Here is a 17,684-nt window from a genome sequence, read left to right as displayed (position 1 = left end):
CGCTTCAGCCAGCTGCAAATCCATTGAACTATCCAGGGATTAAGTCCAATCTTCACTAACTTATCTATCAGCTCTTTATGTGGAAACCATATCAAAAGCTTTGCTGAAGTGCAGATAGGCAATATCCATGGCATCACCTTCATTCAACACCTTTGTGACATAGTTAAAGAAATCAATGAGGTTAGTCTGACATGATTACGGTAATATAAATATCTAAAACTATAAACCCCAGTTAAAAACCCACAATTCAAACAATCCAATCAACACACGTCAAATTCATGGCCCCTATACCTGCCGGCAAAGCCAGGTCTTCGCAGCCTTTCGGAAAGCCAGTAGGATGGGAGCAGTAAGGAAAATCGCGGGGGGGGGGGGGGGGGGGTGGTGTGTGTTTCCATAGGGGCGGCCACAGAGAAGGTCCTCCCCAGTGGCCCCTCCAACCTGCATTGCTTAGTCAATGGGACATGGAGAAGGCAAATCCTGTGTTGGTCTCTGAGAGGCATATGGCAGTATAAACATTTGGCACAGCCAAATAATTTAGAAATATGTTTAAGGTGACATTTATTGGTCGCAAACCAAGACATAAGGAATTTGATATGTTTTACACTAAATCGAAATTTTCAGCTCCTTTCATTACAAATCCTGGAATATTAATTTTCAGGATTCAGTATTTAGATGTATGCTTTAATCTTCCATATAATTTAACCCTCTTAACTCCACTTTGGGATACTTAAAATTAAAAGATAGGCTTCTGATGTTTTATGCTACGTATCATAGAAGTTCTTTGCCTCTCTTATCACTCAATAGGATGAATCAAACACAGAATTTCATTATTCAATAAGTGCCAAAATATGTAGTCATGACTTTCAATTATGTACTTTGACCAGCTATAAATTTGTTACGTCATCTTTTAATCAACCAAGTATATAGAAATTTTAGTTTCATACTTAAAGAAAAGAAGCATGACATTAAAAAATATGAAGAATTAACTTTTATTAATTCATATATAGTTGTTGCACTTTACAGCTGAAATTCTGGAAATTCAAACACAACATCTTTGCCTGTCAGCTTCTTGTATACACCAGAAAATGTTTCAACCTGCAAACAGAATAATGAAATGTTAGCAAAAGTGGGAAACATAAAACATTAGTGATACTAATATCACAATATTAAGAAAGAAAACTATAAAATGATATGCCAAATCTGAAATTAAAGAAATATATATGGTAATACCATATATATTTTTAAAAAGCTGATGGCCACCCACTACAATACTCTAAGATTAATTTATACATCACTGAACATTTATAGGAACAATACATTTGGCACAAGACCATGGGAGCTGGCAGCAGAATCAATATTGACAATAGAAATCACAGTCAACCTGGCTGGTACTTAAAATGATAAACCACCAGAAACCCTCAGGGATGGCAGCTACACCATGAAATAAAAGAGCTAATAAATACAAGGCAGAAATAGCAACATCTGTAATTTGCCAAGAAAATAAAATGTGTCCATGTATTCACTAAGAATCAAGCTCGAAGTTGTCTCTACCTCCAATATTTTAATATTAGATTCAATATTATTTTCAAATAAAAGAAGCAATTGAGAGTAATCTCATTACACAAATATGTCAGATTATGTATAAAGGATGTTTATTATTTGTGGTAGCCACATTCTAAAAAGTCACTGTGAATAATGAATTAGTAAATACTGAAATCTCAGCTAGAAGGGTGGGCATCAAGTATTTTTGACCTAAGCATTACATTTTGCAGCTACCGATAAATTTTGCAAGGTGGCAAATTCACAAATATGAAATCCGTGAATAAGAATTGAGTGTAATTTATATAGAGTCATTACACAAGCAGCATAAATCAAATAAACATAAATTAATCCCTTTACATAAATTAATCCCTGTTAAGCTAAATTCCAGTATGAAAATTTTCAAACATCCTTATTCCGGTTTGTTACCAAAACAAGGAATAGACAGAAACTCTATTTCCTGCCCAAAAGACGCAACTACATGTAGCAGATCATGTGAAATGAGGGGTAAGACACAAGAAATTCAAAAACTAATTATAAATGAATCTGTATCAACTGCTATTACAAACTTCTTAGCGTTTTTGCAAAACATTGTTAATTCTTGTCCACATTTAGTTTGGGTTTTGGCCCAACCCAAAAAATATGATTTGCAATCTGCCTGACACGAAGTCCACTAAAATGAGCTAGAATAAACTGTGGTTTCACTCTATATCCAAGGGTCTTTTTTTTGGGGGGGGGGGGGGGTAATCCAAGATGCACAAAGTCCACTAAAATGAGCTAGAATAAACTGTGGTTTCACTCTATATCCAAGGGTCTTTTTTTTTTTTTTTGGTAATCCAAGATGGTGATTCTGGAAAACTCCAGAATTTTTTTCTTCTTGCAGATTTTATTATTCTGGGGTAGTGATTGGGGTGGGCCATTCAATGAGCTGAGGGTGGCGCAGCAGGTAAAGTGCTGTACTTGCAGGCCACTGAAGCTGACTGTAGATCTGAAGGTCAGCGGTTCAAATTTCATCACCGGCTCAAGGTTGACTCAGCCTTCCATCCTTCCGAGGTGGGTAAAAGGAGGACCCCGGATTGTGGGGGCAATATGCTGGCTCTGTTAAAAAGTGCTATTGCTAACATGTTGTAAGCCGCCGTGAGTTTAAGGAGAAGGGCGGAATAAAAATCGAATAAATAAATAAATATGTAAATTGTGTAAAGAAAAAGCATTTCTACATATTCTGGACATATTCTAAATAAAATATAGGACATGTTTAAATGCTGAACTATCATTTAATGACAATTTCAAAGTGATCTGTTCCCACATCATCAGATTCTATATATTCCTATAACATATGCCATAACCTTACCTATATTCATTATCTAGCCTAAATAATGCTTTATATCCCTCTTTTCAACCAAAAGCAAAACAAAAGGTACCATATTTCAGCAATTCCACGAAAGTTCAATCACAGGACCAATTTTTATAATAATCTCTGTCCTTTGATCATTTTGCCAAGTTTTAGTTTTCAAATGTGTCAGCTTCACCAAATGATCTACTGCAGTTTATTTTATGCATTTTCCAAAGGTTTTTTTTTAGCAAAAGCAAACTCCTCCAACTTTTCCTTACCTTGTGTTCAACATTGTTCTGTTGCGCTTTGTCTAAATGGACCTTTATAAGCCGACTGCCATCCAGTTTTACACGGATTCTCCTTGCCCACAATTTCACTGGGGAAAACCAAGTCTTCAAGAATGGCATCGTGTACTGCAGTAAGGGTACGGCTAAACAGAAGAGAATCAAACATTTGCTACAGTGCCTTCAAAAATTGTATACAACTACTAAGGCAATGGTCCCCAATCTTTCTACCTTGGTGGCCCAGAGTGGGGGTGACATGAGTGGCAGGATCATAGGCACCCAAATGGAGCTTTGCGCGTGAGCAGAGGTCCCTTGTGTGTGAAATTTCATTTGTGCTCAAATGCACTCGCAGAAGCAAAGGGCACAGGGGTCCGTCAATCACACAAGTATAATTTCTCACGCACTTGCCCATCGGTCACATAGCCCAGTTAAAAACAGACCATGCCTCAGGGTTGGGGACCCCTGTACTAAGGAATCATTCAGTTTTAAATTAAAAGTGGAATGGTTTAAATCAAACATTCTAGTTCAAAAACAACACTGCATTACCTAAACAGTAAGATTAGATTTAAAATTTTAAGTATAAATGACATTTTACATTCCAAGCTGACAATAAAAAACTCCGTTGCTTTTTAAATGATCAAATATTATCAAAGTACTAAATTCTGCAAGATTTTAATGTTTCTCACTGACACATTTTCAGATGGTTTTGTTGTTTAAAAAAATTATTCTGGGAGATTGCCAAATGTTGTTTGCTAACCCAATTTAAGGTATAACTTTAGAAAACTACGTACACAATGAACTGTTTTAGTTCATTCCTGCTTATATCTAGGGGAGCTATTCAACCAAATAACAGCAGCTTCTGATAGCAATTCCCATTCCTTCAATAGACCAATATAAATGAATACTTTTTGAAAATAATTTTATGCTTGGGTAGACATATTCATCTACCAGTAGTCTTCAACTTACAACTATAATGGGGCCTGGGATTTCCATCATGTCATGACTATTGGAAGTCGAGGCATCCATGTGACTAACCTATTTTTTTAACTTTTTTACAACAGTCATTAAGCAAATGCCACCATCATTAAGCAAACCCATTATCCCTAATAGATACTTTTTGTTAAAACTGTAAATAAATGTCTGTTTCCCAGCCAAAACAACCCACATCCCCATAAATTAGTTACATGACCATTGGCTGCTGCAAATGGCTGAAACATGATGTAGTTGCTTGGGCATCCAAGATGCAATCATGTGACTCCTAGGAAGTTGAGAACTATCTGTAATCCATTACTATTTGCTCCAAATTTTAACAGATTTCTATTGGCTTCTGCAGATGCCTTTATTATTTGGTAATTTATTGCCAAATTATTATAGATTAGACCTAACATTTCATTCAATGCAAACCATGTGCTATAATCTGCTACAGACCATTCATACCGAGACCAAATAATAATAACCAAATAAACTCATACCGTTGCCATTAAATGTCTCAAACTTCCAAACATTAAATCACATTACCTTATAAATAGCATGGAAGAATTTTCTCCCCCCCAAAACATAACATTACCTCCTGGGACGCTTCTGCTTGTTTTTTGTGCGACTTTTTCTTGTTGGCTTCGGTAAAATCTTCTCTGTTAAAAAATAAGGTAACAGCATATTTATAAGTGACAGAAGACTTTTATAGCAAATTAGCTTTTGGTGAGGCTAAAAACAAGTTTTCAGTGCAATACAAGGAACCGAGTAATCATACGCTGTGGACTACGAATGTCATAAATGAACTGATCTAAAAATACAGAGTCCAAATATGACGAACACCTACCTGGGCAATGAAAACAACGTGTTTTCCACTGAATTTCTTCTCCAGCTCACCGAACTAGCCGCACCTGAATCTTCTGAAAAGATTTCAGCTGGGGAACTGGTACGAAAATGATGATTGCTTTTCTACCACCACCCACTTCAATCTCCTAAGCAAAGAAAAAGAACTGGGGATGAATATGATTCACATTTTTAAAAGTATGAAACTAGCAATGTTATTTCCATAAACACAAATGATCCAAAAGTATCTTTATTTTTGGAATTTCTACAGGCAAAAGTATAATCTGGCAGTCCATCTCTTCTTCTGCATTAAATTCTAACAAAATTGCTATGGAAAAATCTTAGACAGAATGTTTGAATCCAACTTAATGAAAATAATAATTCAACACCTTGGTTTTGTAGCAAGGAAATTGCATTTATCAAAACCTACTTAACTACCTTTTTATGAACCTGTATCCCTTAATTCAGAGTAGAGTCGGGCAACTGGATAGAGCGGAGTGTTTGCAGGCAAAAACAGGCCCTTTTTTGCAAAAAATTGGGGTGTTTTTGCCTTTTCCCAGCCCCCTGGAGGCTTCCCAAACCCTCCGCATGCCCTACACAGAGTGTTTTGGAGGCCTGCAGAGTGCTCCTGGGGGCTAGGGAGGACAAAAAAATATTTTTTCTTACTGACCTCTTTGAAATCTAGGTGCATCTTATACACCGGTGCGCTTTATAGTCCAAAAATACAATATACTGACTTCAAGCCAAAGCATTATAAGTACCTTCTACAATTTTGTGATTGTAGTTAATGTACACCCAAGGAGTTTTAGGAACATACAGATTACCTTTAAGAAGCTTTTTATTCGGAATAGGTTTTTTGGGTATCAACAACTAATCTATTGAAGCTCACTTATGTGAGAATTACTTCACAGAATGCCTATACAGGTAGTCCTCGACTTACAACAGTTCATTTAGAGACTGTTCAAAGTGACAACAACACTGAAAAAAGTGGTTTATGATCATTTCTCACACATGACCTTTGCAGCATCTCCATGGATGCATGACTTACATTTGGATGCTTGACAATTGACTCACGTTTATGACTGTTGCAGAGTCGCTGGATCATGTGATCACCCTTTTACAATCTCTGACAAGCAAAGCCAATGGGGAAGCCATATTCACTTAACCATGTTATTAATTTAACAATTAGTGATTCACTTAACAAATGTGACAAGAAAACCGGGGTAAAACTCATTTAGCAACATAGGTTTTAGGCTTAATTGTGGTTGTAAGTTAAGGACTGCCTGCATTGGAGTTTATTCAAGCCTACAGCAATTCCAGGTTTCAATGATAAAAGTAAATCAATGGTATGGATGATGAACTATAAAACGAAACACTAGGCATCATATCTGGATATATTAGATTACTGTTGTCCTGCATCCTACTCAATTGTCTGGGATCTTTGGGGTCCATGCATAAAAAATATGTATACAAAATATATAATCCCAACCAAAATTTACATATTACCTTTGCTGCTGTAATATTCAATTCTCTCAGCTGAGCCTTTAAGTCAGAATTCATCTCCAACTCCAAGAGAGCCTGAATATAAGAATATTATTAGATTTATAACTTGGATGTTTTACTTTTCATAATAATTATATAACCACAACATTTTGATTAAAATACATAGATGAACTACACAGTCAGCTGAAATATCTAGAAGCTATGAGTCCAGGTTCCTCTTAAATACACTGAAATACATAAGGCAATTTCCATTTCTATTGAAGGTATTTCAACCACATAAACCTTACTAAACTTTACCCCTGCATGTTGATTTAGGCTACACAAATCATAAAATCCTTAATATCAGCCAGCCCATTAATCATATTTTAGAACCGCTCTTATTTCCTTCAGCCTAAAATTTTCAACAAAAAGGGCACATACCTGGAGATGCCAGATTCAAATTCATCTGGCTTTTCGCCATTGGCTTCACAATCTTTGCGCTCGAACTGAACATGGCCTTTCTACAATCAAAAACAAAACAAAACAACTTTTAGTACGGAATAAAAAATATTCCTACCAAAAAGTTAAGGAATAGAAAATGTTGCTCCCTGCGATTAATTTTTCTGCTAAATCTGAAGATTGTAATCTACAACATAAATGAATGTATGCTATATACTATTCAAAGCAGTGATGTGTTTAAGGATATAGGATTTAGAAAAAAGAAATCCAAGTTCAACCATCTGCTTGACAATAATATCTGAAGTGCATTTTTCACATGTGCATAAATGCTTACAAGAGTAGCCTATCTCATAGGAATATTGTACATGGTCAATACAGGTTGAAAAGTACAGTACATGACATTATTATTTTCACACACAGCCCTTCACACACACATTTAAATCACAATGCTGGATTAACAGGATATTCTCAGAGCAGTTACAATAAAAACATTCCATATGAATGAGGTGATCAATGACTTCTTTTCCAAATACCATCTAGAAATCAGATTGTATAATGGTACAGAAAAACAATTTGATTCTAGATGATCCCAAAGATGTTTTTTAAAAATGCCCCATGTGGACTTCGTTTCTTTCCCCTGCAGATGTTTTGCTTCTCATCCAAGAAGCCTTCTTAAGTTCTAGATCAGAACTGAAGAAGGCTTCTTGGATGAGAAGCAAAACATCTGCAGGGAAAGAAACGAAGTCCACATGGGGCATTTTTAAAAAACATCTTTGGGATCATCTAGAATCAAATTGTTTTTCTGTACCATTATACAATCTGATTTCTAGGATGGTATTTGGAAAAGAAGTCATTGATCACCTCATTCATATGGAATGTTTTATTGTAACTGCTCTGAGAATATCCTGTTAATCCAGCATTGTGATTTAAATGTGTGTGTGAAGGGCTGTGTGAAAATAATAATGTCATGTACTGTACTTTTCAACCTGTATTGACCATGTACAATATTCCTATGAGATAGGCTACTCTTGTAAGCATTTATGCACATGTGAAAAATGCACTTCAGATATTATTGTCAAGCAGATGGTTGAACTTGGATTTTCTTTTTCTAAATCCTATATCCTTAAACACATCACTGCTTTGAATAGTATATAGCATACATTCATTTATGTTGTAGATTACAATCTTCAGATTTAGCAGAAAAATTAATCGCAGGGAGCCAACATTTTCTATTCTTAACTTTTTGGAGGAATATTTTTTATTCCGTACTAAAAGTTGTTTTGTTTTGTTTTTGATTGTAGAAAGGCCATGTTCAGTTCGAGCGCAAAGATTGTGAAGCCCAATGGCGAAAAGCCAGATGAATTTGAATCTGGCATCTCCCAGGTATGTGCCCTTTTTGTTGAAAATTTTAGGCTGAAGGAAATAAGAGCGGTTCTAAAATTTGATTAATGGGCTGGCTGATATTAAGGATTTTATGATTTGTGTAGCCTAAATCAACATGCAGGGGTAAAGTTTAGTAAGGTTTATGTGGTTGAAATACCTTCAATAGAAATGGAAATTGCCTTATGTATTTCAGTGTATTTAAGAGAACCTGGACTCATAGCTTCTAGATATTTCAGCTGACTGTGTAGTTCATCTATGTATTTTAATCAAAATGTTGTGGTTATATAATTATTTATGAAAAGTAAAACATCCAAGTTATAAATCTAATAATATTCTTATCTTCAGGCTCTCTTGGAGTTGGAGATGAATTCTGACTTAAAGGCTCAGCTGAGAGAATTGAATATTACAGCAGCAAAGGTAATATGTAAATTTTGGTTGGGATTATATATTTTGTATACATATTTTTTATGCATGGACCCCAAAGATCCCAGACAATTGAGTAGGATGCAGGACAACAGTAATCTAATATATCCAGATATGATGCCTAGTGTTTCGTTTTATAGTTCATCCATCCATACCATTGATTTACTTTTATCATTGAAACCTGGAAATTGCTGTAGGCTTGAATAAACTCCAATGCAGGCAGTCCTTAACTTACAACCACAATTAAGCCTAAAACCTATGTTGCTAAATGAGTTTTACCCCGTTTTCTTGTCACATTTGTTAAGTGAATCCACTAATTGTTAAATTAATAACATGTTAAGTGAATATGGCTTCCCCATTGGCTTTGCTTGTCAGAGATTGTAAAAGGTGATCACATGATCCAGCGACTCTGCAACAGTCATAAACGTGAGTCAATTGTCAAGCATCCAAATGTAAGTCATGCATCCATGGAGATGCTGCAAAGGTCATGTGTGAGAAATGATCATAAACCACTTTTTTCAGTGTTGTTGTCACTTTGAACAGTCTCTAAATGAACTGTTGTAAGTCGAGGACTACCTGTATAGGCATTCTGTGAAGTAAATCTCACATAAGTGAGCTTCAATAGATTAGTTGTTGATACCCAAAAAACCTATTTCCGAATAAAAAGCTTCTTAAAGTAATCTGTATGTTCCTAAAACTCCTTGGGTGTACATTAACTACAATCACAAAATTGTAGAAGGTACTTATAATGCTTTGGCTTGAAGTCAGTATATTGTATTTTTTGGACTATAAAGCGCACCGGTGTATAAGATGCACCTAGATTTCAAAGAGGTCAGTAAGAAAAAATATTTTTTTGTCCTCCCTAGCCCCAGGAGCACTCTGCAGGCCTCCAAAACACTCTGTGTAGGGCATGCGGAGGGTTTGGGAAGCCTCCAGGGGGCTGGGAAAAGGCAAAAACACCCCAATTTTGCAAAAAAGGGCCTGTTTTTGCCTGCAAACACTCCGCTCTATCCAGTTGCCCGACTCTACTCTGAATTAAGGGATTACAGGTTCATAAAAAGGTAGTTAAGTAGGTTTTGATAAATGCAATTTCCTTGCTACAAAACCAAGGTGTTGAATTATTATTTTCATTAAGTTGGATTCAAACATTCTGTCTAAGATTTTTCCATAGCAATTTGTTAGAATTTAATGCAGAAGAAGAGATGGACTGCCAGATTATACTTTTGCCTGTAGAAATTCCAAAAATAAAGATACTTTTGGATCATTTGTGTTTATGGAAATAACATTGCTAGTTCATACTTTTAAAATGTGAATCATATTCATCCCCAGTTCTTTTTCTTTGCTTAGGAGATTGAAGTGGGTGGTGGTAGAAAGCAATCATCATTTTCGTACCAGTTCCCAGCTGAAATCTTTTCAGAAGATTCAGGTGCGGGCTAGTTCGGTGAGCTGGAGAAGAAATTCAGTGGAAAACACGTTGTTTTCATTGCCCAGGTAGGTGTTCGTCATATTTGACTCTGTATTTTAGATCAGTTCATTTATGACATTCGTAGTCCACAGCGTATGATTACTCGGTTCCTTGTATTGCACTGAAACTTGTTTTAGCCTCACCAAAAGCTAATTTGCTATAAAAGTCTTCTGTCACTTATAAATATGCTGTTACCTTATTTTTTTAACAGAGAAGAATTTTACCGAAGCCAACAAGGAAAAAGTCGCACAAAAAAACAAGCAGAAGCGTCCCAGGAGGTATTGTTATGTTTTGGGGGGAAAATTCTTCCATGCTATTTATAAGTTAATGTGATTTAATGTTTGGAAGTTTGAGACATTTAATGGCAACGGTATGAGTTTATTTGGTTATTTATTTGGTCTCGGTATGAATGGTCTGTAGCAGATTATAGCACATGGTTTGCATTGAATGAAATGTTAGGTCTAATCTATAATAATTTGGCAATAAATTACCAAAATAATAAAGGCATCTGCAGAAGCCAATAGAAATCTGTTAAAATTTGGAGCAAATAGTAATGGATTACAGATAGTTCTCAACTTCCTAGGAGTCACATGATTGCATCTTGGATGCCCAGCAACTACATCATGTTTCAGCCATTTGCAGCAGCCAATGGTCATGTAACTAATTTATGGGGATGTGGTTGTTTTGGCTGGAAACAGACATTTATTTACAGTTTTAACAAAAAGTATCTATTAGGGATAATGGGTTTGCTTAATGATGGTGGCATTTGCTTAATGACTGTTGTAAAAAAGTTAAAAAAAATAGGTTAGTCACATGGATGCCTCGACTTCCAATAGTCATGACATGATGGAAATCCCAGGCCCCATTATAGTTGTAAGTTGAAGACTACTGGTAGATGAATATGTCTACCCAAGCATAAAATTATTTTCAAAAAGTATTCATTTATATTGGTCTATTGAAGGAATGGGAATTGCTATCAGAAGCTGCTGTTATTTGGTTGAATAGCTCCCTAGATATAAGCAGGAATGAACTAAAACAGTTCATTGTGTACGTAGTTTTCTAAAGTTATACCTTAAATTGGGTTAGCAAACAACATTTGGCAATCTCCCAGAATAATTTTTTTTAAACAACAAAACCATCTGAAAATGTGTCAGTTGAGAAACATTAAAATCTTGCAGAATTTAGTACTTTGATAATATTTGATCATTTAAAAAGCAACGGAGTTTTTTATTGTCAGCTTGGAATGTAAAATGTCATTTATACTTAAAATTTTAAATCTAATCTTACTGTTTAGGTAATGCAGTGTTGTTTTGAACTAGAATGTTTGATTTAAACCATTCCACTTTTAATTTAAACTGAATGATTCCTTAGTACAGGGGTCCCCAACCCTGAGGCATGGTCTGTTTTTAACTGGGCTATGTGACCGATGGGCAAGTGCGTGAGAAATTATACTTGTGTGATTGACGGACCCCTGTGCCCTTTGCTTCTGCGAGTGCATTTGAGCACAAATGAAATTTCACACACAAGGGACCTCTGCTCAGCCGCAAAGCTCCATTTGGGTGCCTATGATCCTGCCACTCATGTCACCCCCCACTCTGGGCCACCAAGGTAGAAAGATTGGGGACCATTGCCTTAGTAGTTGTATACAATTTTTGAAGGCACTGTAGCAAATGTTTGATTCTCTTCTGTTTAGCCGTACCCCTTACTGCAGTACACGATGCCATTCTTGAAGACTTGGTTTTCCCCAGTGAAATTGTGGGCAAGAGAATCCGTGTTAAAACTGGATGGCAGTCGGCTTATAAAGGTCCATTTAGACAAAGCGCAACAGAACAATGTTGAACACAAGGTAAGGAAAAGTTGGAGGAGTTTGCTTTTGCTAAAAAAAAAACCTTTGGAAAATGCATAAAATAAACTGCAGTAGATCATTTGGTGAAGCTGACACATTTGAAAACTAAAACTTGGCAAATGATCAAAGGACAGAGATTATTATAAAATTGGTCCTGTGATTGAACTTTCGTGGAATTGCTGAAATATGGTACCTTTTGTTTTGCTTTTGGTTGAAAAGAGGGATATAAAGCATTATTTAGGCTAGATAATGAATATAGGTAAGTTATGGCATATGTTATAGGAATATATAGAATCTGATGATGTGGGAACAGATCACTTTGAAATTGTCATTAAATGATAGTTCAGCATTTAAACATGTCCCTATATTTTATTTAAGAATATGTCCAGAATATGTAGAAATGCTTTTTCTTTACACAATTTACATATTTATTTATTTATTCGATTTTTATTCGCCCTTCTCCTTAAACTCACGGCGGCTTACAACATGTTAGCAATAGCACTTTTTAACAGAGCCAGCATATTGCCCCCACACTCCGGGTCCTCCTTTTACCCACCTCGGAAGGATGGAAGGCTGAGTCAACCTTGAGCCGGTGATGAAATTTGAACCGCTGACCTTCAGATCTACAGTCAGCTTCAGTGGCCTGCAGTACAGCACTTTACCTGCTGCGCCACCCCAGCTCATTGAATGGCCCACCCCAATCACTACCAGAATAATAAAATCTGCAAGAAGAAAAAATTCTGGAGTTTTCCAGAATCACCATCTTGGATTACCAAAAAAAAAAAAAAGACCCTTGGATATAGAGTGAAACAACAGTTTATTCTAGCTCATTTTAGTGGACTTTGTGCATCTTGGATTACCCCCCCCCCCCCCCCCAAAAAAAAGACCCTTGGATATAGAGTGAAACCACAGTTTATTCTAGCTCATTTTAGTGGACTTCGTGTCAGGCAGATTGCAAATCATATTTTTTGGGTTGGGCCAAAACCCAAACTAAATGTGGACAAGAATTAACAATGTTTTGCAAAAACGCTAAGAAGTTTGTAATAGCAGTTGAATACAGATTCATTTATAATAGTTTTTGAATTTCTTGTGTCCTTACCCTCATTTCACATGATCTGCTACATGTAGTTGCGTCTTTTGGGCAGGAAATAGAGTTTCTGTCTATTCCTTGTTTTGGTAACAAACCGGAATAAGGATGTTTGAAAATTTTCATACTGGAATTTAGCTTAACAGGGATTAATTTATGTAAAGGGATTAATTTATGTTTATTTGATTTATGCTGCTTGTGTAATGACTCTATATAAATTACCACTCAATTCTTATTCACGGATTTCATATTTGTGAATTTGCCACCTTGCAAAATTTATCGGTAGCTGCAAAATGTAATGCTTAGGTCAAAAATACTTGATGCCCACCCTTCTAGCTGAGATTTCAGTATTTACTAATTCATTATTCACAGTGACTTTTTAGAATGTGGCTACCACAAATAATAAACATCCTTTATACATAATCTGACATATTTGTGTAATGAGATTACTCTCAATTGCTTCTTTATTTGAAAATAATATTGAATCTAATATTAAAATATTGGAGGTAGAGACAACTTCGAGCTTGATTCTTAGTGAATACATGGACACATTTTATTTTTCTTGGCAAATTACAGATGTTGCTATTTCTGCCTTGTATTTATTAGCTCTTTTATTTCATGGTGTAGCTGCCATCCCTGAGGGTTTCTGGTGGTTTATCATTTTAAGTACCAGCCAGGTTGACTGTGATTTCTATTGTCAATATTGATTCTGCTGCCAGCTCCCATGGTCTTGTGCCAAATGTATTGTTCCTATAAATGTTCAGTGATGTATAAATTAATCTTAGAGTATTGTAGTGGGTGGCCATCAGCTTTTTAAAAATATATATGGTATTACCATATATATTTCTTTAATTTCAGATTTGGCATATCATTTTATAGTTTTCTTTCTTAATATTGTGATATTAGTATCACTAATGTTTATGTTTCCCACTTTTGCTAACATTTCATTATTCTGTTTGCAGGTTGAAACATTTTCTGTGTATACAAGAAGCTGACAGGCAAAGATGTTGTGTTTGAATTTCCAGAATTTCAGCTGTAAAGTGCAACAACTATATATGAATTAATAAAAGTTAATTCTTCATATTTTTTAAATGTCATGCTTCTTTTCTTTAAGTATGAAACTAAAATTTCTATATACTTGGTTGATTAAAAGATGACGTAACAAATTTATAGCTGGTCAAAGTACATAATTGAAAGTCATGACTACATATTTTGGCACTTATTGAATAATGAAATTCTGGTGTTTGATTCATCCTATTGAGTGATAAGAGAGGCAAAGAACTTCTATGATACGTAGCATAAAACATCAGAAGCCTATCTTTTAATTTTAAGTATCCCAAAGTGGAGTTAAGAGGGTTAAATTATATGGAAGATTAAGCATACATCTAAATACTGAATCCTGAAAATTAATATTCCAGGATTTGTAATGAAAGGAGCTGAAAATTTCGATTTAGTGTAAAACATATCAAATTCCTTATGTCTTGGTTTGCGGACCAATAAATGTCACCTTAAACATATTTCTAAATTATTTGGCTGTGCCAAATGTTTATACTGCCATATGCCTCTCAGAGACCAACACAGGATTTGCCTTCTCCATGTCCCATTGACTAAGCAATGCAGGTTGGAGGGGCCACTGGGGAGGACCTTCTCTGTGGCCGCCCCTATGGAAACACACACCCACCCCCCCCCCCCCCCCCCGCGATTTCCTTACTGCTCCCATCCTACTGCTTTCCGAAAGGCTGCGAAGACCTGGCTTTGCCGGCAGGTATAGGGGCCATGAATTTGACGTGTGTTGATTGGATTGTTTGAATTGTGGGTTTTTAACTGGGGTTTATAGTTTTAGATATTTATATTACCGTAATCATGTCAGACTAACCTCATTGATTTCTTTAACTATGTCACAAAGGTGTTGAATGAAGGTGATGCCATGGATATTGCCTATCTGCACTTCAGCAAAGCTTTTGATATGGTTCCACATAAAGAGCTGATAGATAAGTTAGTGAAGATTGGACTTAATCCCTGGATAGTTCAATGGATTTGCAGCTGGCTGAAGCGTAGACATCAGAGGGTTGTTGCTAATGGCGAGTATTCTGAGCAGAGACAGTTTATAAGCGGTGTGCCACAAGGATCTGTTCTGGGTCCTTATTCTTTTGAATATGTTTGTGAGTGACCGGGAAGGTTTGGCAGGGAAGTTTTGCCTATTTGCCGATGACTCTAAAGTGTGCAGTAGGATTTATATTTCTGGAGGTGTCTGTAATATGGAAAATGATTTAGCTTTACTAGATAAGGTGTCAAAGCAATGGAAACTGCAGTTTAATGTTTCCAAATGTAAAATAATGCACTTCAGAAAAGGATTTAAAGGGTAGTGATTTCTAACAGTCTCAAAATGGGTGAACAGTGTGGTCAGGCAGTAGGGAAAGCAAGTAGAATGCTTGGCTGCATAGCTAGAGGTATAACAAGCAGGAAGAGGGAGATATGATCCCGCTATATAGAGCGCTAGCGAGACCACATTTGGAATACTGTGTTCAGTTCTGGAGACCTCACCTACAAAAAGATATTGATAAAATTGAAAGGGTACAAAGACAGACTACAAAAATGGTGGAAGGTCTTAAGCATAAAACATATCAGGAAAGACTTAATGAACTCAATCTGTATAGTCTGGAGGACAGAAGGGAAAGGGGAGACATGATTGAAACATTTATGTTAAAGGGTTAAATAAAGTTCAGGAGGGAAGTGTTTTTAATATGAAAGTGAACACAAGAACAAGGCACAGTCAGGTTAGTTTGGGGAAAGATCAGAAGCAACATGAGAAAATATTATTTTACTGAAAGAATAGTAGATGCTTGGAACAAACTTTCAGCAGACGTTGGTAAATCCACAGTAACTGAATTTAAGCATGCCTGGAATAAACATATATCCATCCTAAATAAAATACAGGAAATAGTATAATGGCAGACTAGATGGACCATGAGGTCTTTTTCTGCCATCAATCTTATATGTTTCTATATTTGACTTCTTTGTTGTATTTTTATCTTTTTTATATTGCTGTAAACTGCTCAGAGTCCTTTGGATTGGGCGGCATAGAAATTGTAAAGCACCCTGAGTCCTTTGGGGATTAGAAGCCATAGAAATCAAATAAAATATATAAATAAATAAAATATATCCTGCATTAGAAGAATACTAAAGCAGCTTGGACTAAAACAATCTGATACAATCGATGCTTCAATAGCCTTTGGGTTATATGTCGGGTACATTTCAGAGATTGGTCATATATGTGAACATTCTTAGAGATGTGAAAGAATGATTGAAATTAAGCAGGGGTGCCATTAAACAGTTTTTTGAACTGACTGAAGTGTAAAACTTCAATCCCTATGTCCATTCGCCTGCTGAGTTTGGGACCTCTGAGTGGATACCTGCAGGTTTTATAATGTAAAGCATTTCAGGTAGCAATTCCCAACCTTTCCTGCTGGGCAGATAAGCAGCTGAGGAGAAGATAGTTGTGTGGACCAATGGCGCACACACAATTCAATTTGCACTCACACAAATGGGAGCTGTACGCTGACCTAATGCTTGCACAGCCCAATTCGTAGCCCGGAAATTGGTGACCCCTGATTTAAAAGTTCTGAAACTTTTTGTCTGAAAATACCTAAAAGTTGACTACACGGGTTATGTTATATATTCTGCACTTGATGGAAACAAAGCACATGATACATGCATTCCATCAACCTCTCAGAGATGTTAGTGAAAATGACAACCTGCCTTGTTCTGTTTCTATAAATGAAACAGTTGGAAGGCATTAAGATGTCACCCAAGTTTAATCCTCTGCACACAACAGTATTCACCACTACAACATCACTAATAGATGATACATTTCAAAACTCCCAGAGAAGGAAGAAATCACTCTGTGGTAACCTATCCATCTAATTTTTTTAAAGCTTTTATGAGAATACTGAGCTGTTATTTAAATAGGAGATTCAAAGTTTTGAAGTATTAAGCTGAATTCAGGTTCAAAAGATAGGAAACACGATTGGATCCACCAATCCCTTCTGCACAATTAAATTGCCTATTTAGTTCATGCTTGTTTCTGGATTTATATTTAATGTTTTGGAGAAATCTTCACACCTCAATACGGAGAGGGGCGGCATACAAATCTAATTAATAATAATAATAATAATAATAATAATAATAATAATAATATTTTTTTTTTTTAGACTTAAGCTAATTTGGGTGTAGTGAAAGGTGTAAAAGAAAAAGGCTTCAGTGCTGTCATTTACTATCAAAGTTCACAGAATATAACAAATTTCCACAGTATTTTAATGAATGTTGACAAGTTTTATTTAGGGCTTTACTGCAAAGATTAATTGCTATAACGTATCTGTCAATTATGGATAGAAACAAAAATTTGCCTTATTGAGTGATCAAAGAACTCCATTTGTGTATGTTTGCATATGGAGGTTTAAAAAGGGAAAGGAAAGATACACTACAAAGTGAGCTTGTCCTCGTTCCCAGAACCATTGCCAAAAGAAACTCTGCGAGCTCAAGTGAGCTGATACGTTTTTAGATTTCAT

General features: G+C 35.9%; 1 long non-coding RNA gene and 2 pseudogenes across 1 annotated transcript; 2 read left to right on the top strand and 1 right to left on the bottom strand.

Moving 5' to 3' along the window:
• Window positions 1-970: 970 nt before the first annotated feature.
• Window positions 971-4,812, bottom strand: LOC139173054 (small ribosomal subunit protein eS7-like; annotated as a pseudogene).
• A 3,378-nt stretch (window positions 4,813-8,190) lies between these two features.
• On the top strand, window positions 8,191-11,481 carry LOC139173000 (small ribosomal subunit protein eS7-like; annotated as a pseudogene).
• Window positions 11,482-11,889: 408 nt separating this feature from the next.
• LOC139160640 (uncharacterized) lies at window positions 11,890-14,202 on the top strand. The gene is made up of 2 exons (XR_011557986.1): window positions 11,890-12,029; window positions 14,079-14,202. It is a non-coding gene; the product is annotated as an uncharacterized lncRNA (long non-coding RNA).
• The last annotated feature ends 3,482 nt before the right edge of the window (window positions 14,203-17,684 follow it).

Source organism: Erythrolamprus reginae, chromosome 1, assembly GCF_031021105.1.
Source record: "Erythrolamprus reginae isolate rEryReg1 chromosome 1, rEryReg1.hap1, whole genome shotgun sequence".
NCBI lineage: Eukaryota > Metazoa > Chordata > Lepidosauria > Squamata > Dipsadidae > Erythrolamprus > Erythrolamprus reginae.
Note: the sequence above shows the minus strand (reverse complement) of the source record. Positions and strands in the feature narration are given on the sequence as shown.